Source organism: Rattus norvegicus, chromosome 13 (genome assembly GCF_036323735.1).
Source record: "Rattus norvegicus strain BN/NHsdMcwi chromosome 13, GRCr8, whole genome shotgun sequence".
In the NCBI taxonomy this organism is placed as follows: domain Eukaryota; kingdom Metazoa; phylum Chordata; class Mammalia; order Rodentia; family Muridae; genus Rattus; species Rattus norvegicus.
The window spans coordinates 77,575,692-77,599,103 of NC_086031.1; the positions used below are offsets into that span (position 1 = coordinate 77,575,692).

Here is a 23,412-nt window from a genome sequence, read left to right on the forward strand (position 1 = left end):
AATTTAAAATGAAAAATAATAGCATAGTGAAACCAAACAGCAGTGAAGAAGTAAATGTGTACATGACCTAGAAGTCATACATCTCTGATGACATCACAGGAGGATGGCGCACACACAGAACTTGCCTGCTCTTGTTCACACACATCACTTCCGCTCTCACCTGTGACCTTCATATACTTTAACCCACGTTTTCCTGTCCTAGAATCTCACCGATGGAGCCTTTTGTGCTATTCTCTTTGGCTCACTGCAATACTTTGGAGGCTATTTCGTGGTGGTTCACACCACTTCACTGCCACTGAGCATTCCATTACAGGTACAGAAAACAAGGACAGATGTGTATCTGGAGTATAAATGCACATCTGCATATTTTCATTCCTCCTGAATAAGCAGGTGGCAGTGACTCTCTCAATTATGTTTCCTTAACAAGAAACTGCCAAGCTGCCTTCCTACACTGTTCAGGTGTGCACACTATCCTATATGTTATTACTATAGGCAATGATGGGTGCAAAGAAAGAATACCACTTTGATCTAAATTCGAGTTACCATGCTATTAGATAACAGCAGTTTTAAACATACTGAGTACCTTCCCATGTGCTTACTGACCACTCATTTTTTGTGAATCTGTATATGATAGTCTTTATACACATGAATATATTTATGTACTATATATGTATGTGTGTGTGTGTGTGTGTGTGTGTGTGTATATATATATATATATATATACACTGTAGACACCACAGACATCTATGGATTCTCCTGTATATGGATATTCATATCCTCGTGCCTGTATAGCAAGTACTTTGCTCACTGAGCTATTTCTCTAGACCACATTCACCTATTTTCCTTTGTGAAACTAAAAATCATTTTTACTGAGCTATGTCCCTTATTTTTATTATCGTGTTTCTTAACATAATGTAGTAAAGTTCTTTGTTAGAGTAACATTTGGAAATCTAATTTATTAGAGGAGGCAATGGATGTGGATATGTGGATATGTGGTCATACACCACTCATGGGAGTGGGGGTAAACACTGATGACTCATCCAGCTAAGTTTAATTTATTAAAAGAATTTTGCTGTGATGGAGAACAAAAAAATAGAGCAGATGATAAAGAGAATGACGAGTAGGGTAAGGGACTTTGTAGACAGAGAGTGGCAGGACTGCCTGCCTTCAGGGAACAAAGGCAGCAGGAAGGAAGAAGACTAAAGTGTGAACGTGGCAGCAATCAGCTCTGTGCTTCTCTACTTCGTGAGATGCACACTGCACTTTTTTAGGTAAGAATGATGAGCTAGAAGAAAAGCATGCAAGAACAATGTAAAATGAAATGGTTAATGAAAGTTATAAACATTAAACATCATGCCAACAAAAGAAAACTAAACAAAGCCAAATATAGCATACTATACACCAACATTTATTTAAAATCTACCTGCTGTGCAAGCAACTTGGGAGGCGGTGGCAAGTGTGAAGATGAGGTCCGCTCCTATAAAGAAGACCACGAGATTTAAAACGAGACTAAACAGTTACCCTACACACTTATGACCAGTGTCAATGAGAGCTCAAAACTGTTCAAAGTCAACCCATCGGGCCTGTCTTAATTTTAGTAAAAGCTCATCAGTGACTGTAAAATTACTTTTTACAGAGCCACACTGCCAGATCAGTATGGTAACAAGCAAACCTACTAAAGACAGTGAAAATTTTCCTTTCCTTTCCCAAGACTGCCAGCTTGCTCCTTGTAGCACACTAACAGGTTTGTTCTTCCACCTGTTTTGTGCACACTCGAATATATGCCACCTACATAGTTACAGCCTCTTTAAGTCTGTAATGTAGCTACTGCTATCCCATCTCAGCTCAGCAGATCAAACTATATGTTCCCTATATATTTCTCTCCTTTTACTATCTTTTCCAGAATAATCAGGTATTGTAAGTCTCCATTTTCTTCATGTTAAGATTTCTCTACAGTGTATTCTCCCACACAAGTACCAAGATATATAAGACATTCAGTAGATGGTAAAGCCCCTGTTTTATTTTGAGAAAATATCCCTTTACTTTGATCTGACTTGATCTTCAGTTTTGGCGTAATAATTTTAGCAACCATATTAATAATTTCATTTAACAGGCAATAAAAACAGCAAAGAAATACATAATCCCAGTAAAGTACTGTATCACATGTCTGACAGTTCAGCACCCAGAAGAGGAGAGGCAGGAGGATCTTATGTGTGAGTCCAGCTACAGACTTTGTTTCAAAGAAACTATCTCAAAAAAACTACAACCAGTATCCCATGCCTGCCTGCAAACTACATACCCACTTCTCAAGTCACTCCAACTTTAATTCTAAGATCAACTCAGGCAAAGTATAGGTAATGATATGGATCTGCACAGGTCCAACAGACCTGACTAAATGGCGGGCCCTTCCCATAAGGACTTTTTGTGACTGGAGGCTGAGCAGGTGTCTGAGAAGAAGACTTAGTGCTGGAAGCTTCATCTCCTTCTTTTCGGTTTTCTGTGCTTTCAGGTGTTTTTGAAGTTTGATCCTCACTGAAGAACCAAAATGGAGAAGAGCAAAGAAACAATATGTAACAGGAAAATATTCCTCTGTAATAAAATGTTTTCCATACAATTTCAAGAGAAGAAAATGCAGAAAGCAATCAATGAAAGGCCTGTGACTTAGTGACACTAACTCAGTAATATAGGCCATGCTTCTGTGGTGTCTTGGGTTACTTGGTTCACGTTCCCCAAATGTAACCAGAAGAGCAGTACGGCAGCTGCTCAGACTGGATACTCATCTGTGAGGTGAATGGATCTAATCAACCTTTCTTTCCTTTTCTGTCCTCTCAAAATATCAGTTAAATATAAATAATTGAAAATATTGACTACATTCTAGCTTACTGTGGTTCAGAAAAGATATACTTGCATATAAAAAAATCTCAACATATCACAGATGACCAATCATGAAACTATATATTATAATGCCATGTCTAGAAAAACCACAAATTGGGCATGCAAAAGCCCAATGTTTTCTTATACATTAGCCCACATATTCTTTCTTGGATGCCCTTCTAAAAGTAATGAGAGATATAAAAAGCTCCATTTCCCAAATCTCTAATGCTGATAGCTAATAAGCTTTTAAGGGATAACAAATAAAAATAAACATAGAAATAAAATAAGAACCTGACTGAAACAAGTATGTAATCTAAGAAAAACAGAAATTCTATTAAAAAAGTCTATGAGAAGCATCTTTGCCCCAATGCTCATGCTCTAGCAACAAAATCAAGCTCCCAAGAGCAAAGCCGTCGCGTCACCTGCTGTCTCCCTTAGGACTGGTACTGCCTTGCTCGTCGTCGTCACTGAAATTCAGCTGCTCTGTGTAGTCTACTTCCATCTGGGCGCCTGTCAAAGAGCACACGCTTAGAGGGGCTCATACACACGCCACCACTTGTGTCAGACTAGACGCCAACCAGTGCAAAGTACCTAATGGACTGTTTCTTACCTGCCCAGCCTTCATCAGCTTCAGCATCGAGGTTATCGAATTTATCCAGCTCCTTCAATTCTGATGCACTAAGGATGGATGGGCGTTCAGGTTCAGAAGCCCAAGAAGGAGGAGGACCTCGTCCTCGAAGGCCTCTAATGAATGGGAAGGCAGAGAAAGCAATGCACAGATTTTAATTATATTGAGTTAAGAGTTATTGAAACATTGGAATTTAATTCATTTCAATTTGACATTAGTGTTTTCTACAGCAATGACACGATTATAAGAGAAATCATTAATATATAATTAGTAGCTTAAATAGTTTTGAAATTTTTCTTTTCATTTCAAAATACGTAATTAAAACCATTATTTAAGAGGATACTAAAATTCCCACATTAAGAAGAGAGGAGAGAAGAATGGAATGATTAACATGGCAGGAAGAAGAAAAATAATCATCACTGGTTTTAGTATCATGATTTCCTGTTTTCAAAAATTTATGCCAATAACATTTTAAAAATACTGAACTATTTTAGGGTTTTTGTTTTGTTTTGTTTTGTTTTGGAGATAGGATCTCTCTGTGTAGCCCTGGGTGTCCTGGAACTTCCTCTGTAGACCAGATTGGTCTTGAATTAAAAATCCTCCTGCTTTTGTCTCTTGAAGGCCGACTGCCTAGCTATTATTTTACTTTTACCTTACAAGAGGTAAGCAACTGTACTTTTGAGAATAGAAAAATGAACCCTCAATGTTCAAACAAACAAACAAACAAAAAACAAACAAACAAACAAACAAAAAAACTTAATAAGCACACATCCCCGTAGGCTTTGTTTAAGTCTTACTTGTTTGTTTCCGATAGAGAAGGTGGGAACCTCATGGGACCATGTAGAGGAGGATAGGCCATCCTTGGGTACTGCTGAAACATCTGGATGAAAAAAAAAAAAAAAAGAAATTTAGTAACTTATGGTATACAAGTTCAGTTTGAGTAGCTCTTAAAATATAATAAAGCATCAATGATTGAAGCAAATAATATGAAGTTACCTTTGTCGGCTAGTACAGACTACCACTCACACTCACTAACAAACCACTTACAGAGCAGTGATCCCAGGAAGTCTTTTTCTTTTTAGGCAGAAATCTTACTACATAGCCTTGGTTGGCCTGCAGTTCGCTATAAAACAGCTAGAAGTGAACTCGGGGGTTGGGGGGGTGAGTGGGGGGTGTGTCTGTCTATCTTAAAGACATGTGTCCTCACACCTCCAGAAATCATAATACAAACATATTAAATAGGACACTGAAGAACCTCCAAGTCACATTAATATAATTTTAATTTATGTAATGACATAAAATGCAAAACCACAAATTTGTAACACAACTAGAAAGACTCAATGATAAAAAAAGGAACTCACTTCAGATCAGAGGGATGTTAAGAATGGCACATAAAATGTGTTCTTAGTCAAGTTCCTATACAGATGACATAAATTAAGTACTAAAAAAAGAGTCAAGGTAATGTCTGTGAGAGCTCAGATTCAAAAAGGTAAGCTTAAAAGTGGGTGGGTGGATGCAGATTATGAAAACACTAGAAACTAAGGGATTCAACTATGATCTGGATGGAGAGAGTCTCAACAAGTATTTATTTACAGACACATAAGCCTGAAAATAATTTGCTTCTGCTAAAAATGTCTTACAGCAAAAACAAAAATCTTTTTAGATAAGGAAATCACACTTAGCGGACTCTTGTGTGACTGTGTTTACAGAGGGCATTCCTACCACACAGGACTGAAAGATGGTCAAATACTAGCTCAAGGTCAACAGTCAAGTACTGAGGAACTCTGGGGACATGGGGGTAGCCAGGCATTGGCTGCAGCACCTATACTGAAAGACATACAGTCTTTAGTTCACATTAGCTCCTCCCTTAAATTATTCAGACACATTAATTATATGTGGTGTATGGCTTAAAATTCATATTTGTCATAACACTAATTGCAGAAACTATCTCTAAATTCTCAATATCTATTTATGGTGTTAAAAGGTGTTTAGTTTTGATACTTAGTAAACTTAGAAGGCATTGAAGCCTTCTCTTCCTTTTGCTTTGATGCTCCTTCCAATATCCACACCTGAAAGCTCAAAAATCTAGAAGCACCATTTGAAAATTAGGCCCAAACTGACCAGGTCAGTTTATTAAGTTTTCTTTACTTTTTTTTTTTTTTAAAAATAGTCATACTCTCATAGGATGTCATCCTTCAGCATTGTGGGCGAGTCAAGGTCAGTGCCTCAGGCACAACGAACTCTAACCTTCCACTTTTAAAAAATACTTAAGTGATTTCCTCTGCTTCTCTAGAATGGATAAAACATGGCAGAAAGAAGGAACAAAGCACAAACAACTTGAAACAAACAGCTGAGAGAGAATGCAGTAGAGGCATCTACACACATGTGAGAGAATGCAGTAGAGGCATCTACAGACAGGTGAGAGAATGCAGTAGAGGCATCTACACACAGCTGAGAGAGAATGCAGTAGAGGCATCTACACACAGCTGAGAGAGAATGCAGTAGAGGCATCTACACACAGCTGAGAGAGAATGCAGTAGAGGCATCTACACACAGCTGAGAGAGAATGCAGTAGAGGCATCTACACACAGCTGAGAGAGAATGCAGTAGAGGCATCTACACACAGCTGAGAGAGAATGCAGTAGAGGCATCTACAGACAGGTGACAAGACAGATGAACTGATCCTAAGGAGTCTACTATGACCTCCATCCTAACAGTGACCTATCATTTAAGAATGCATTTTTTAAATTTAGCCATATTAATGGAACTATGCACTTTCTCAGATTTTCTCCTTTTAAAACAACCAAAAATATGCACAAATGAAATACTGTATTCAGGATTGACTTAGTTTCCTACAATCATGGAGAATGGGCACTTCCCACTATTCTCCTGTAAAACTTAATTTAGGTAGGTATAACAGAGCACGTTCATAACCTTAGCACTCACAGCCTGAGATAGGACTAATCTTGAAGCCTACTTGAACTGCACACAGACCCTGTCTTATAAATATAGATTTAAAAACTTAATTATAATTTTAACAGTTTTTAACATTTAGGTTTGTTTTCTGTTGGGCAATTTAGCAAACTAATTTTATCATAAAAATGTTTTAAATCTATAATCTAAATACTCATTAATACAAAGAACTGTTATTCTAAAACTACATTTCCTCAATAATTAAAGTTGTGATACTGTAATTAGCATTTGTGCTTTTGTTTTTGAGACAGGGTCTCACTAAGTACCTCTGGCTGGACTGGAACTCACCATATAGACCAGGCTGGCTTCAAATTCATAGTGCTCAACCTGCTTTTGGCTCCTAAGAGCAGGAGACTTAATATGCTGTGAAAATATGTGGTCTCTGTTGATGATAAAGCTACCCGTGCGGGAGGCATGTGACCTGTTTACCTTACTATACTCACAATTAATTTCTAGTTAGACGTCTATGAGACCAAAAACCTACATCTGCCCCACTCCCATTTGAGTCCCAGAGTAGAAAATTCTTTTGACTGCTTGCCATGTTTAGCAATACTCACATATGGAGGCATCATAGCTCTATACTGAGAAGCAAGGGCAGGCTGCTGTCCATTCAGTTTGGCCAGTGGAGGACCACACGCTATCCTCTTCTCCACCACTTTGAGAATGTCATTTTGTTCTGATGTTATAGCCGTGCTTTCATCCTGGGCAAGTTGCTTTTCATCCTGATCAGAGGAAGGTGACCCAGCAGACTTACCACCATCTCTCCAGCAAGCAACATCTGATATGGAGGACAGAAAGGATTAAGAAAACATTAGTAACATAACAGCAACACCAAGCTTAGCACATTTTAAGAAAATCCCATCAAGTATAGTAAAGGAGTGGGGAAACCCAATGAGAGATCTGTTAAGAATTATAATGCAGGGGTTGGGGATTTAGCTCAGTGGTAGAGTGCTTGCCTAGCAAGCGCAAGGCCCTGGGTTTGGTCCCCAGCTCCGGAAAAAAAGAAAAGAAAAATTATAATGCAGATTAGAGTCATGGATTGTGAAGCAGAAAGGTTGTTCCATGACAACCTATCAAAGAAGGGTTATCAGAACTTGTATAAAGCGTTCTCAGTGTTTCTGTAGTGGTTCACAGATCACTATTCTGACTCAGTCAGACAGACATCTAGAGGAAGACAGACAGGTGAGATTCTACCACTCAGAAGCTGACGCAGTTGTCCACATCCATTTATTTTTATTTAGTCAACTATTACCAGTACATGGGACCAGGCGAGCGGAGTCAGTGGCATTAACTCATTTAAGTCTTTAATCAAGCAAACCACTCTGCTTTTAAGGAAATTCTGAACAGACAATAAGAGACAAATATCCCCCTTCAAGAAAACAGTCCAATCTTTAGACTCTCTACAACACTTATTTTGGGGAAGGCATGTCATGAGCGGTACCAACAAAAGGGACTGAGAGAGACTCTCTTAGTCCTAATGTTTAACCAGGCCTCTTTTGGATTCCTATGTTTCAGAACCAGTGAGAGGCCATGTGTTCCCCTCAGTTTGTTGACTCAAGCTGCCACATTTATTAGAAGGCAATAGGTAACTTCAGTGTCAAAATTTAACCAATTGCCGATAGTGGAGCTGACCCAATCTCTAATGAGTAATTAATCACATTATGAAAGTTAAACAAAAATTTATGATATATTTAAGTTTGTTAAGAAACAGGCTAAAATGTAAAATACAATATAACATTAAAATATAAACCTATAAAATTTTGTCAGAGGAATCTCATAGAGAGAGCCTGTTGAAATGAAATGTTTAGTGATGACAATATGAAGCTAAAACATTTACATGTCTCAAAAATTTCACTTTTCTATTTTTATTTTCTGCTTTATAATGCACATAAAGTATTCTTCATTATCCAAAATATTGAATTCAGAAAACAAGGAATCATGGAATACAAACAAAAGTACAAAAAAAAAAAGGGGGGGGGGGAATGTATCTTACACAATAGGGAAAATATGCTAAAAACAAAACTTGTTAAATATATATATGGCTAGGCACAATCGAATATGCCTATAATCCCGGAGGATATGCCTATAATATAACTCCAGACCTTTGAAGGCTGAGGCAGATACATGCATGTGAAGAAGAGGAAAGGAAATAGGGAATGAACAGGGTATAGATAAGGGCAAAAGGATCAAATATTTACAAAGAAGATATCTGGGTTTCTTACAAAATTCTGACTTACTAAGTCAGATATAATTATACATTTCCAATAAGCACTACAGTTGAAGTGGTTTGGCACAAAAATCCTGTGTTTTAAGTAAATACTACACTAAGTCTCTAGAAAGCAGGGAAGCAGACAAAGCATGAGGAAGCATTCTCACTTGGTGGGCGTAAACTGGGTCCAGGTCCATAGTTTTCATCATTTGCTTCCTTTTCTTTTTTTTCCTGATCTCCAGCTGCCTGCAGACTGGGAAATTCCTGCTGAAATTGACTATTCACTTGGATTCCTAAACGTTTTTCAAAAACACATTAAGGTAACTTTTATAATGAAGATAATTCAAGCAACCCTCCCAGGATAGAGCTCTTGCTTCTTTCTGATGAACTAATTATTCTAAATTCCAATGATTGTTTATATCAATAAAACTCATAAACTGTACCTAAGCCTTTGAAAAGTTAATGAACAGCCATGAGGAGAGAACCTTCCAGATATGCTGCAGGAGTCTGTTTCTCTTTTACTATGACTCGTACTAACGAAGACCAACTTTTCTGATACAATCTTTAACAACCAGTTTAAATGGGATTATTAAAATATACTCTGACTAAACACCAAGTCCCGAACAAGGCTAAGATGTTTTTATTTGGTTTACTACTTTGATTTAACACTAAATAGCTAAGGGCAACTGACAATGTATACATTTAAATACGTGTCCATTTTTTTTAGTGTGAATTTATTTTAAAAGAATTATGGCTATAGTGCTTTATAAATATTCTAATTTTCACTACCCAGAAATCCTGACAGTATATGTAAAAGACACTTGGGACTATTAGGAAAAGACTTCAGTATCAATATACGATGTATTCATACTCATCCAAGTGTTATGGGTACAAGCCATGTGTGTTAAGCTGTGTCTTACTTAATTCACAGGCGTTCTTTAAAAGGCAGGCGTTCCTTAGATCACATGTGACTTTTGACAGTGGAATTTAAGTAGCCTCACAGAGTTCAAGGATATGACTGTATCCTCTGGTACTGCTTGCTGCCTTTACTTCCTGCATGGCTGTTCAGTAACCACTAAACCTAACCAGATCCCCCAGCTTATGTCCACTTACCATCTCCTTGCCCACCTTGCTTGTTACTGGCCCATGATTTGGGAGCAGGTGCTACTTCTGGGGGAGCTGCAACCCCAGGTTTGGGCTGTGCTGGTGACACTTCTGGTGCTCTTTAAAAAAACATTAATCCATTATTTCAGATATTACATGTTAAAAATGCTTAAGTTCATGTAAATTAAGTGTGCTTAGTTTGGCTACAAATTTATTAATACTTATAGATTACAAATGTATCTCTCATAAGTGATTTGCTTCTGCATCATTACCTTTAAAGTTATGTGTTTTCTCCCATTCATCTCTACCTTTGAATAACAAAGATGACAGATGCCTATTTTCCTATTTTGTTTTAAAAAAACAAAACAAAAACAACTTGATACTGAAAATAGCTACCAGTAATGTTTCAAAGAAACTATTAACAGAAACCTAAGCATATGCAGACATTCCATTTACACTGGGATAATTAAGGGCAAAGGCTAACTCCAATATGCCAGTTCATAGATTCATCATCATATTACAATCCAAACATATAACAGCAATCTGTCTAATCCAGTCCCATGAATAAAACAGGATTAAAAACAGCCTGCAGTTTTATGTAATCCCTGCAATATGGCAATACTTAAAAATGAAAGGGTTATTCAAGAAACTAAAGAATGCTAGTATTATTTTTGGTATACCCAGCCCCAGCTCACTTTCTACTATAAAATAATTATCCATCAAAAAAGGAGGTCAAGTATATTACTTAAATTAAGCATAAACATGGAAATTTGATAAGTTCTGTGCAAACAATGTAAATCCTACCAACTGATCAATAACTATTTAGTATTTAGCTCAGCTAATAATCCAGCACAAACCTTGACAAATGGAAGACAAAATATTTACTGAATAAATAATGACTGAGGCAGACAGTGCTGAGTCTTGTTTCTCACTGACTTTAAGTAAACTTGTTCATTAGCTATTCTGCCGTCTGTCCTATGCATAATGCCACTGGACTCAAGATCCTAAAGACTATGAAAGTGTGTGTACACAGAGTTATTATGTCTTTACTATATGTGTATATGCACACTTTAAATATATATAAAGTGTATATATAAGTGTGTATAAAAGATTATAATATCTATGTCTATCTTTTTAACCTTCAAATTAATCAAGGACTTATTAAAGCAGAATGCTGGGTACCACCCACAGGTGGTTGGCTTCTAGATTTGTTCCTAGGATGTTAAGTTCATTTTTCACGTTTTTGCTAAGTAACAGTGTTTAAGAGAGGCCCAAGATTTTATTCTGAGAGACAGTAGGCATCAGATGGCCATGAAAGAATAAGCTGACCTGTGTTTTCATCTGATGAAAGAGCTCTGAATTACAGATGTCAGAGTGATTGAACATCTGAGCTGAACTCTCAGTGCATGGCAGAGACTGTTTCCTACAATAAGAGAAATATTTTATTCTTTTAGGATTTTGACTTACTTTTCTTCTTCGTGCTGCTCTTGTTTTGATGCCCATCCTGTACCATCTTTAGGCACAATATTCACATTAGGATCATTGCCTTTGTTTTCTGCTTTAAGACTTGGCAGGTTAGCAGGTGGGGGCATCCGCCGTGAAATACCAACTTTTCCAAGACTTTGTAACCCATGTCGAGCTGTAACTAAAAGATCAGTAACATCAAATTCCTTAGAACATCTATTGAATTTTATGTTTTATTCTTCAAATAATATAGATGAACAGGAGTCAACGGAATCCCTGACAAGTCCCTAATCACATGTAGAATTGAGTTTATAAACCTACAACATTAATTCAAGGTAAAAAGTATAAACAATCTACTCAACATATTAAGCCATCTTGGGACCCCAGCAAAATTTGTCCCAAAACCAAAACAAACCCACCCATCGAAACCCTCTAACTTCTAAATATGGAACATTATATACTATGGGCCTGGGAGCATGGGGAGGGGGCAATGCTAGTTTTGAAATCTTTTCAGGCAATCTATTCTAAGTAAAAAACTTAAAATGTTAAGAGAAGAAAAGTTCAAACTATACAACTTGGAAGGTGGAAGTGGGAAAATAACTCTGTCAGAGGCTGGCCTGATCCACAGTAAGATCTAAGCCAGTTAGGGTTACACAGTGTGATGATTCATATATGCTTGGCCCAGGGAGTGGCACTATTAGGCACACTATTGGAGAAAGTGTGCCATGTGGGTGTGGGCTTTAATGCCCTCGTCCTAGCTGCCTAGAGGCCAGTCTTCTCCTGCTTGTCTTTGGAACAAGATATAGAACCCTTAGCTGTTTCCTGCACCATGCCTGCCTGAATGCTGCCATGTTCCCACCTTGATGAAAATGGACTGAACCTCTGAACCTGTAAGCCAGCCCCAATTAAATGCTGTCCTTATAAGAGCTGCCTGGGTAATGGTGTCTGTTCACAGCAGTAAAACCCTAACTAAAATACATAGCAACAAGATCTTATCTTAACACCTCCTAACCCAAGCAAGCAAACAAAACCCACAAACAGAAGAATGATACTGAATATGTTCACAATACTTTAAATGCTCTGTTTTCATTGTATGTACTGGTGCAAGGGACCCAAGTTAAAAAGATAGGACTTTTTCTTCCCTGTAGCTGAACAGTGTACGCATACACACACACATGCATGCACGCACGCACACGCACACATACCTCTCTTTGTCTCTTAACATAGTTTCTTTTCTATCGACACAAGGGAGAATATAGAAGTATGTGCATATGTATATGTATGTATATATGTGTATATATATATAGTTCTGTAAGGGGCTGTTAAATTCCAACTCACAACTATCTGTAACTTCAGCTCCAAGGGGGTATACCATAGCTCTGACCTCTGCAGCCACCTGCACTCACTTCCCTATATCCACTATCCACAGGAAGACACACACTTTTAACATCTACACATAACTAAAAAATAAAAACAAACTTTCAAAGGCAAAATATATAACTTTTATTCCCTGAAAAGAATGCAAATACATAAAGGCCAATATAAATGGGCTCACCTTAGCTTCTAATCATAAACATTAGATACAGTGTCGTCTACATTAACCAATCCACACACCACATAAGTTGGGCTACTGGATGTGCTCACCTGTAGTCTTCTGTGTTTCCAAGGACTTTCCTTTGTAAGTATTAAACAAACTGAGTGTTGCGTACTTCTTCCCATCCTTTGCTTTTGTGCTCTGGCCTGACTTCTCCGACATTTCGGTGGAAACTCATCTAGTCCAAAACCTCCTGCCACACCCCTTAAAAGTAGTCTTTGTGATGCATACAAGAAAAGAAAAAAAGAAAATTTTAATATTAGCTACTTCTAACAGTAACCCATCATTCAAAACTATATACTACTTAATATTGCACTCTACTGCCTAATTATATTTTTCTCTTTTGAGCACATTTTCAACTTTACATAGAATATAGGAATATTTTTAGTTGTAAGCATAGCCTTTAATGGCTGAGCTTCCCAGCCTCATAAAGGAATATTTAAGAAGGGCCTCCCTATACAGTCCTAGTACTCACTCACTGTGTAGATCAGGCTAGTGCTGACATCGTCGAGATCCTTCTGCCTCTCCCTAGGATAAAGGTATGTACCACCGTGTCTGGCCTTATACAGGTATAATTTCTAACAGCATAGAAATTATATATATATATATATAATATGTTATATAATATATATTAAACATATTATATAATATATATCATAGATTATATATATTATATAGAAATCCCCACTGGGGATGGACAAGGCTGTTGGTCTTCCTATGGGGTTGCCATCCCCTTCAGTTCCTTCAATCCTTCCCATAACCTTAGTTCAACAGTTGGCTGTAAGTATCTGCATCTGTCTCAGTTAGCTGCTGGTAGAGTCTAAGATTTAGTTTTATTTTTAAATTATTAAAATGAACTACAGAATCATGATGTGGTGATTTGAATAGGTATGGCCCCCATAGACTCATGTGTTTGGAAGCTTGGCCCATATAAAGTGGCACTATTAGAAGGTGTGGCTTCACTGGAGAAGGTATATTACTGTGGTGGAAGGCTTTGAGGTCTCCTCTGTTCAAGCCAGGCCAGAGTGGCACACAGTCTCCTGGTGCTGCCTCAGATCAATGAGTTTCTCTAGCACTGAGTCTGCATGCTTCCTACAATGATGATAATGAACCTCTGAAATATAAGCTAGACAATTAAATGGTTTTCTTTTTAAGAGTTGTCATGGTATCTCATCACAGCAATAGAAACCTTAACTAAGATATATGGCTACCTAAAATCTTTCTAAGAAACAAAGTAATGACCAACACAAATATCATAGAGACATGAAATACATACATCAAAACAAACACTAAAAGTAAATGACTGGGGGTGGTGGACCACACTTGTATCTCAGCACTGCAAAGCTAAAGTAGAATCAAACTGATCTAGATCAGTCTATGCTACATACCAGATCTTTTCTCAAAGATAAAAAACAAACCAAAAAAGACACATTATCAATACATAGTCATGTATGCCTGTAACAGTAACAGGTAGAGGAGGGGAGAACAAAGGATAGATGGGGTGTGCTGCCTGCTAAATTAGCTCCAGGTATGGGGTAGGATAAACACAATGTTCTCCTCCTCTGACTGGTTTCTTATAGTACCTCCAACCCCCACCCTCTCATTACCAGATAGTTCATGCAGAATAGCTAGGGCCAGGCCAAGTAAAAATATTCCTTGAAAATCATCCCCTATGTGCAAACCACTGAACTTTTTATTCCAGAAGTGTAAGGTCAACAGTAAAATTCATGCCTAAAGGAGAAAAGGAGGAGATGAAGTTAAAGTAGACAGAAAGCAGATTTTATAGAGCTTGCTGGGTAGACAAGCACTGCTTTTGTGTTTATTCTACATGCCAAGAGCCACTAGACAAAAACTAATTTAAAAATATGTTATGTGAATACATGGCTGCATTTGACATTAGTATCTTAACAAACCAGTACAATGCACTTAGCAATCCCCCAAATCCTTCAAACAGCAAGTTCAAGAACTTATTTTCAGCCTTTGACTTCTGATTCCAGAAATGTATTAGCACATTTATGGGGACTATAAAAACTATACTCTCTATCTGTAGCAATTCTAATTTTAAAACACCTCTTCAAGGGGATAGAAGTTCTTTCCTGCAAGAATGTCTTTTATATATATGGGACAGGAAAGCTGCATGCAGGAATTCAGACAACAGAGTCACCTTACAAGACCAAAACAATGAAAACACCAGTTAGCATGTCAACATGAAAGAATAGGGAAAAAGAAGAGCTCCAGGCTACCGGCAGCTGCTGAGGGGAGGAACCAGTCCTCTCCAGGGACAAAGACCCTGACTAGTTATCTAATCCCAAGGAGTCAGCACTAAACACATGTACATGGGAGCAGCACTAAAGGGATTCACCAGGTTATATTTATAATTATATATGTGTAACAATAGTTAAAGAACAAGAGGCTATAAATTTGTAAGGGAATGGAAGGAAGTAGGAAGAGTTGGAGGGAGAGGAAATTATGTAAATATAGTACTCACATATGAAACTCGAAACACTTAGTTAATAAAAGCCTCTGGATTGGAGAGATGGCTCAGAGGTTAAGTGCACTGACTGCTCTACTAGAGGACTTGGGTTCAATTCCTAGCACCCATATGGTAGCTGACAACCTTCAAACTCCAGCTTTAGGGGCTGCGACACCCTCACATACATACACACTGGCAAAATACCAATGCACATAAAATAAAAATATTTTTTAAAAAGGCCTCTATAGTTTTATAATATTAACAATACATGACCATTCATACTAAGGATTCCTAAATATCTGAAGAATTCAATTTGTAAAAACATCATTTAAGTAACTGACGCCCACCCAACCCTGCTTTTAGCATTAAAAAACAATCATTTTCTCTAAAAGTCAGAGGTTCTATGACTGAGAAACCCTAATAAAAATAACGTTTTCCAGTGAAATTAGATATTGTACATTTTCTAGATTTTGTACAACTATATATTGCTTTCTAACGGATTTTGGCCAAAAATAAACAAACACCCTAAAATTTTATATGGCAATAAATGGAGTACATGCAGGAAACCAATGATTGTAAAGCAAGTAACTGGTTTTCCAAAGATGTAAATGAAATTTTGGAAGCAGTTTATCAAAATATAAATATAAGCCTTTTGAGATGAAAGGATGCTACCACACAGTGCTAACAATGACATTTCTTTTGATGACTCAGCCAGAATTCGGATACCGGGAAAACCATCTAAGTGCTTTCTTAATATATAATCGGCTTACCAATTATAAAATTCTAGATTTTAATTCTGTAAACATTAAAAAACTTTAATATTTAGCATATGTAAAAATATAATCCCTGTATTTCAATAATATCCAACCTGCTCAATTTAAATAAACAACAGAAGTACATTCCTGGCCATGAAGGTTCCTAGATGTTTACTATACTCTCATTATTCTTATATAACAATGTAGATCCCCTGAAAAAGACATCTCAATCCTCCATAGATTTATATGTAGCAACATTAAATAAAAATGACCCGTTGGGGCTGAAAAGATGCCTTGGCTCAGCTGTTAAAATCACATAGGCTGCTATTGCAGAAGATCCAGGGGCAGCTTCCAGCATTCATCACCACCTGTAACTCTAGTTCTAGAGGACACATCCCCTAGTATGGCCTCCATGGGCACTGCACACATGGTGCACAGTCATGCATGCAGGTAAACACTCAAACACACACATAAAACAAATCTAGAAAACAAAACAATAATGTGGTAGTTTGAATATGCTTGGCCCAGGGAAAGGCACTATTAGGAGGTGTGGCCTTGTTGGAGTAGGTGTGTCACCATGGGGATGAACTTTGAGGTCCCATGTTCAAGCTCCACTCAGTGCAGAAGAGTCTTCTGGCTGCCTTAGAATCAAGATGGAGAACTCTGAACTCCTCCTCCACTCCATGTCTGCTTGCACTGTGACCTGCTTCCCACAATGGTAATGGACTACATCTCTGAAACTGTGAGCCAGCCCTAATTAAATGTTTTTCCTTCTAAGAGCTGCCAGTGGTCATGGTGACTCTGTACAGCAGTGAAACCCTAACTTAAGACAGACAATAGCAATAACGAAACTGCAATCTGGTCAGGCAGTGGGTGATTGGATCTAACTAATTGAATGTGATGGCTGAAACCAAGAGTGGTAGTGACTGGAGGATCTACAATGTAGATACAAACCATTTCTATTAAAAAATACTGGTTTTTTTTGTTGTTAGCTTTTGAGATTTCACAATAAAGAACTCTTCCTGCTTTGCCTGAGTGTGGGAAGTAGAGGTGTATGACAGCACAACTGGCCATAAGTTGCTTTCCTGACTAAAAATAAATATACATAGCAACTGGTAAAAGCCAAGTATCACACAAGAATATAAAAGCCTAACTAATAGCTTCATATAAGACACATCACAGGGGTTGGGGATTTAGCTCAGTGGTAGAGCGCTTGCCTAGGAAGCGCAAGGCCCTGGGTTCGGTCCCCAGCTCCGGAAAAAAAAAAAAAAAAAAAAAGACACATCACAGTTTATGTGACTAACTTTTCTCCCTCTTTTCTTCCCCCTTTGGTCATCTCATCTAGAGTTCATTTCGTGAAATATTAACAGTAAAGCTAATGTTTCCAAATTTCCTTAAAACTACAATCTTTGAGACAGTTTTAAATTGCTGATATACTAAAATATCATGTAAGTTTCTAGACAGAGCTTCAAGCCTAAGTGTTTTACCCCTACAGTCTTACAACTATTTACTCAGTGTTTACCATATCCACAGAGAAATCGTGATCAGGAAATATACTGTCCTCATGTGCTAAGTAGAGATAAGAGCTTAGAAATCTGAGATTGCAAAGGTATGAAAAGTAAATGCACAGACAGAAAGCTAACCAGTGAACATCTTTTGTCTTTCTATCATTACTTCAAGTGAAGACAGTGTTCAAGTTGCATTTTGAAAGCAAAATCTCTGATTCTTACCAGCCACTACAGCTGAGTTTTGTCTCAGATGGTACAACAGCACTAAGAGTTGAAAGCAGAAGGGAATGAGAGAAAGGGAAGCAAAGGAGATTGGTGACTTCAGCAACAGTCATCAAAATGGCTGTCAGTAAGAAGATTATGTATAAAGAATCAAGCTTGCTTTACAGGCTGGTTTTGCCTATTTACTAAATTAAGTTCAAGATCTACTCTCAGAAAAGTACTGACATAAGGGTATGATTTTCAGAGACTACAAAGTTTAGACCTAGACATTAAAAGGCAAACACTGAAACTCTGCCAGTGTGTGCAGGGGTAAATGTCTACACAGAAGACAAAGAAAATAAGGTAAGATATATGGACATCCTCTACCATTTTAACTTTCTAGAGAAATAAGTGTCAGCGGACACCATCTGGAGGAGCTGTGGTGAGCAAGTGAGCTTCCTGGAAGTAGGTGACTGTTTTGCACAGCTGTGATGGTTATGCCTCAGAGAGGCAAAGCACCCCTCACAGGGGTTGTCCCCAAATTGCTTCTTGCTTCTGCTGGGCCTTCTCATATTTACCATTGCTATATTCATCTTATATCTAGCATGATATAAATGAGCATAGGGAGACCCCCCAACTGCATGTAGTCTGGTGTGACTTCTTCACGAGAGATAGCCCAATCTATTGGGACAATTTTCTGCAGATCAATATGAAGATGAACTTTTATAGAAGAACGCTGTTTAAACAGATTGATTTTACATAATTCCTGACTTGATTTAAATAGTTTTAGGAATTTAGAGTGGTTGATAAGGAAAATTCAGGAGATGGTTTAAGTTGCTTTGCCAGGAAGGTGTAACAAAGAGAACTAAGAGTAGAATGTGCCCCTCTTTGTAGAGTAGTATGGGCTGTGTAGGCTAGAGAAGGAGCACAGTGAATTTTCAAGCCCTGCAAGCACATAGTGGTACTTGTAGAAAGGAAAATAGGTTTGAGGCAGGTTAATGATCAAAGAAAACATTCATTTGTTCTAGGTTGGGTCTGAGTTCCTTAATTTTGCGATCTAAGGATGTGGCCACAGATTTTAGTGTGTACCATTAGAAGGTGGAATAAACAGATGATTAGCCAGTTTAGCTAAATTAAGGTTTCAAAAAATACATAAGAAAAATTATTCATTTCTTGGTAAATAGAAACTGTTTTCAGCTAGCATAGGGAAAAATTAGCTATAATAGAGTTGGTGTGTTTAAAATAGTTAAGGACAAAAGAATTATTGCTTTGGGGTTAAGATGAATTTATGGAAAGATAGATGGAAAATGTTCAGTTAGGTGTGGGTTTCAAAAGAATATATACTCAGAGGGGGTTGGGGATTTAGCTCAGTGGTAGAGCGCTTGCCTAGGAAGCGCAAGGCCCTGGGTTCGGTCCCCAGCTCCGAAAAAAAAAAGAACAAAAAAAAAAAAAAAAGAATATATACTCAGTAATCATGTAATTTCCCTCAGTGAAATGATTTTAATCTGTTTTTGAAGAATATGTTTTTGTGGTGATTGTTTTTGGAGAGTATGTAACTTGTAACGATAAGTGATCTTATGTAGAGAATTTTTGTTTTAGGTGGTTTATAAAGGAGCAAGAGAAAAAATAAAGTTGTTGGAGCCTTGCTTCATCCAAGTATGTGTATGTTTGCCCCCTCCTCACTGGCCCCAGAGAATTACATTTTGCTCCCTTACAGAGAAGTCTGCTGAGGACAGTGGCCGACTCCACACGCCTGCTTCAATGCGTGAGGTGCTGAAGCTAGACTTTTGGCAAAGTTTATTCCTCTCTTTAAAAATTCTAAGGATTTTAAAAAGGTGACATGTTCTCCACAAAAGAAGTTCTTCCTCAATTTCTCTTATCTCTAGTCTTAAAAAAAAATCACTAAACTTTGGTATTTATTTCTCACACTTATAACCATTACTGACCTATATTCTCATCTAGCACTGTATTTTGGGACCCGCATTTCAAAAAGCTAAGGTTTTGGCATGCCAAATATAAAATTACTGGACTAGGTTTCAGAATTACTTAAAAGTCTAAGTCATTAAAATTAATAAATGAAGAAAATTATCAAAAAAAAAAACAAAAAACCCCATAGAGCTAGAAAACAGTGACATCAATTAATTCAGGTATGCCTCAAAAGTGTCCAAGACAATTTTACTTTAATGATTTTCATTAAGGAGAGAATCATTTTAAATTAAGTTACGTGTTATTTAAAGGGATTCTAAATAGATAATGTTTCCTTCCTCGTAATGTATTACATCCTACAATATGGAGCACCAAAGATAAGTCATTATGAGCAGTAAGTGATACCTCCATTAAATAAATATACCCACATACACAGAAATGTTATTTTCAAGTATAACATAAAAAGCACCACAGATTATAAGAGGGATTTGTGTAACCTGAAGTTATGAAGCCCTAAGAGGTGATGGTATGTAGAAACATAACTGAGAGGTAATTAGGTCTAGATGATGACATAAAAGTCTTATAGGGGACAAGAGCTCACTCTCAGTCATAGGAGAACGGAAAGCGCTCATGTGTAAGAAAGGAAGCACGTTCTCACCAAGACAAACCACGCTTGCAACTGGGTTTCATAGGCAGAGCCTCCAAAATTACCTTCCATAGCTTTGAGAAATAAATTTCTATTGTTTAAGCCACCTAGTTATATCGGGGGCAGGGAATGATTTGTGTATTAAGTCTAGAACACAGTGTTTTATCATTACAGTTTTAATTAAACTGTCAAATTTAATTATGATCAAACGTTCACCAACCCAAGCCATTCTATTTTCAAGGTAGTCAGTATTCATGAAATATAAACCTTCTAAAAAGTTATTTAATTCTTTCATCTTCTGTCTGTTTTTGAAACACTACTCAAGTACCAGGCTTAACAATACCCCCTAAGTACAAATAAAAAGTGAAAAATCACTTTTAAGATATGAATGAAGGGGTTGGGGATTTAGCTCAGTGGTAGAGCGCTTGCCTAGCAAGCGGAAGGCCCTGGGTTCAGTCCCCAGCTCCGAAAAAAAGAAAAAAGAAAAAAAAAAAAAGATATGAATGAAGTACAGAACCCACAAACCAATTTTTGAAATATTTTTTAAAAAACTATAAACACCCTTTTAAAAGGTCACAAACAGCATCAATATCTTAACTATTAGTGTAGCATTTACACTGTTTAGGTTGGTCTCAACCTCACAGTATGTAGGTGATGATGTTTCTGACCTTCTGATCTTCCTGTTTCTACTTCCCGGGTGTTGGGACTACAGGTATGTACCAGTCATTTTCTTATGAAAGAGGATTTGGACATTTATGGAGTGTGTTTTGAGCTAGAGAAGGATTATCTGAATCTACTGGGTAATAGGGATGACCAGTATGGCCTAGATAATCTGCTGGATCTTATTCTTTTCTGTCTCTTGTTTTAAAACCTGGATAGAGCAGGGAAGCAGACATAACAAATGAGATCATAACCTTATCTGAAAGTCAACAATCTATTAATGGTTCCATGAGATAAGATCTCGGCCTTCTAAAGAACTTAATAACTATATAGTCACAATTTAAAAACTCAATTTCCTCCCTTGTGGCAGGAGTCTATAATCCTAGCTACTCAGGTGGTTAAGGCAGGAGGATTGCTTAAGGCTAAGAGAAGGGTAACCAAATTGGGTTTCACTGGCAGAGTCTCCAAAATTACCTCTCCACAAACATGAATTTCTTTATATATTATTGCATTAATAAAAATCTAATTCGTAGATCTGAGATTTTAACTGTTCTACCGAACTTATCATACTAAATTTAAAGTTTGGCTAGTTCTACTGAAGGCTCCCCCCTGGCTGGCTTACAACTTAGGCAGATCATAAACTTTGTAACTGCTCAACTGTCCGCTAGTAGAAGTAAGTTATTGTAAAATAAAACTCACCCCATTCTCTATTTTCAGAATTAAACAGATAACCCAGAGCTGTGAAGTAACTTTGCCAAAGCACAGAATTTGCTATTGTGTTTGTTTCTACAAGGATGCATTTAGGAAGCAAGCAAAATGATTTCTCCCTACATGCCCTATATGCTAGGCACCTTTTCCTTTTCCCATGACTGTCTTCACTGTGTGTCTGTGGGGGTGGGGTGGGGTGGGGTGGGGTGATATCCAGGAGTAGCATATACAACTGACATGAAAAGAATCTACTAGCTTCTTAAAAACAGAGCTCTGAAAAGAAATGATGGGAGGGAGGAAAAGTTTTCATATTACTATGGTATTTGCAATTTGGGATATGGAAATACCTTAGCATATACATCTCATTTAAAGATTGACTATGGTGACCTAACAATCATAACTTCTCAATCAAAAGTGGCTTCTAAGTAAAAGAGCAAGCTATTCCAATGCCCAACTTCTAAGGTCTTATGCCCATTCTCCCAATCAGTAACTGAATGTCTAAAATAATACCCAATGATTTTACTCATTTTAATTAACACAATTATATATGAGGCATATCACAACTCACTTAATATGCTATATATGTAATACACACATAGTATGCAGTGATCAGATCAGACCAACTGTCCTGTCTACCATCTCCTGTTCAATTCTCTGTATAGAAAACATCAAAATTTTTCTATAATAGCAAAGCTAAGAATGTACCACAATATGTTGAAGGCCTCAAAAATGATCATTTCTTAAAAAATAAAGTCTAATACAAAAACTGCCATAATTGGTAACAACATTGCTGGGTATGGCGGTACATGTCTGTAATCCTAGCACTTAGAAGATGAATATCAAGAGTTCAAACCCAACCTGGATTATGAGACCACATCTCAAACAAACAAAATGAAAAATGAAGTGGAAATAAGGGAATTATGTTTCCAATACAGAGAAAACCCTTTATAATTAGAAAAACAATCTAGCTAGCAAATCTAAAAAAACCACTGCTGAAAAAAGAGTCAGAGTCAGCTTCTTATGTGGGTCACAACATAAAATGTAACAGTACAAGGCTTCTGAGCTTACAATCATACAATGAATCCAAAATACTTCTTCTGGCAGCACTCAACCACGATGTTTGGACAACTTCACTGTGTACACTCTTATGCCACGCAACAATGCAGCCTGTAACACCTTGGTCAATGCTGGCGAAGCCTTGTGCTATGAATTCTTTATGAATTCAGTATTTTCTGCACATTAAGTGTTTTGTTTGCATAGAAATGTAGTGGTTTACTTACAGAAACCAATATTCCTCAGCACGCATCAAATTAGTTTACTTTTGGACTGTATTATGCCATTCTGCTTGATTTTAAAATTGCTTCAAGTTGATGAATTTGTCAAACTCATTCCAGTTTACAATACAATTCCCACAAGTTTATAAGACAGTCCTTAACATTACTTCTGATATTTATATTATGACTTCGTGCAAAATGTCATTCTTAGCACTGTAACAGTCAATCTCTAAAAAATGGTTAATGTTTTTATACCCGGCAAATCAAATACTTAAACAAAACTTAATTATTCATGCAAAAAATAAACAAGCTATCATCTGTAAAGTTTTTAATCTTTAAAAAGTAAAATACCAAAAGAATTGTATTAAAATAAAATTCATAATCACTAAATATTTAATTTGTATATTTCTGTATA

The 23,412-nt window shown here is 37.1% G+C and overlaps 1 pseudogene across 1 annotated transcript in view; it reads right to left on the reverse strand.

Moving 5' to 3' along the window:
• The window catches only part of Prrc2c (proline-rich coiled-coil 2C), a 69,701-nt pseudogene that overhangs the window by 38,466 nt on the left and 7,823 nt on the right, over window positions 1–23,412 (reverse strand). Inside the window, exons 2-11 of the transcript NR_111961.2 lie at window positions 12,897–13,062; window positions 11,256–11,433; window positions 9,798–9,907; window positions 8,852–8,977; window positions 7,033–7,253; window positions 4,300–4,382; window positions 3,485–3,618; window positions 3,297–3,384; window positions 2,388–2,532; window positions 1,424–1,477 (exon numbers count right to left, since the gene is read on the reverse strand). The product of NR_111961.2 is annotated as a proline-rich coiled-coil 2C (transcript). The remainder of the gene's footprint in view (window positions 1–1,423; window positions 1,478–2,387; window positions 2,533–3,296; window positions 3,385–3,484; window positions 3,619–4,299; window positions 4,383–7,032; window positions 7,254–8,851; window positions 8,978–9,797; window positions 9,908–11,255; window positions 11,434–12,896; window positions 13,063–23,412) is intronic.